The sequence below is a fragment of the Lolium rigidum genome, chromosome 1 (assembly GCF_022539505.1).
Source record: "Lolium rigidum isolate FL_2022 chromosome 1, APGP_CSIRO_Lrig_0.1, whole genome shotgun sequence".
Lineage (NCBI taxonomy): Eukaryota > Viridiplantae > Streptophyta > Magnoliopsida > Poales > Poaceae > Lolium > Lolium rigidum.
The window spans coordinates 88,934,199-88,935,365 of NC_061508.1; positions in this window are offsets into that span (position 1 = coordinate 88,934,199).

Below are 1,167 nucleotides of genomic sequence, written 5' to 3' on the forward strand. Positions count from 1 at the left end.
CACTATCGAGCATAAATACTCCCTCTTGGAGTCACAAGTATCAACTTGGCCGGAGCCTCTACTAGCAACGTGAGAGCATGCAAGAACATAAATAACATATATGATAGATTGATAATCAACTTGACATAGTATTCAATATTCATCGGATCCCAACAAACACAACATGTAGCATTACAAATAGATGATCTTGATCATGATAGGCAGCTCACAAGATCTAACATGATAGCACAATGAGGAGAAGACAACCATCTAGCTACCGCTATGGACCCATAGTCCAGGGGTGGACTACCCACACATCGATCCGGAGGCGATCATGGCGATGAAGAGACCTCCGGGAGATGATTCCCCTCTCCGGCAGGGTGCCGGAGGCGATCTCCTGAATCCCCCGAGATGGGATTGGCGGCGGCGGCGTCTCTGGAAGGTTTTCCGTATCGTGGCTCTCGGTACTGAGGGTTTCACGACGAAGGATTTAAGTAGGCGGAAGGGCGGAGTCGGGAGAGGCACGGGGGCCCCACACGCTAGGGCCGCGCGGGCCCCCTATAGGCCGCGCCGCCCTAGTGTGGCAGCGCCCCGTGGCCCCACTTCGTTTCCTCTTCGGACTTATGGAAGATTCGTGGAAAAATAGGCCCATGGGCGTTGATTTCGTCCAATTCCGAGAATATTTCCTTACTAGGATTTCTAAAACCAAAAACAGCAGAAAACAGCAACTGGCTCTTCGGCATCTCGTCAATAGGTTAGTGCCGGAAAATGCATAAATATGACATATAATGTGTATAAAACATGTGAGTATCATCAATAAAGTAGCATGGAACATAAGAAATTATAGATACGTTTGAGACGTATCACCGGCCCCTGTTGCCGCGCTTCAGGCCGTGTCTCCCGCGCCCTGCACTCTTCGCCTTCTTGCCCGGTGAACCAATAGACTGATCGTAGGAATAAGGAAACCGGTGGACGGGGAGGGTGCTGCAGACTACCGAGAGACATCGTGCAAACTTCCGCAAATAGGGGATCGAGCCTCCCTAACTAGAGTTGAGACAGCGCAGAGGAGGCCCCAACCGTTCTTCATGCGGTCTTATTCGGGTGGAGCCATCTGGTGGTGGTGAGGGGGAGCGGAACTTGGGAGGAGGGGGTGGCTACAGGGTTAGGTTTCCCCCGAGCCATCCCTGG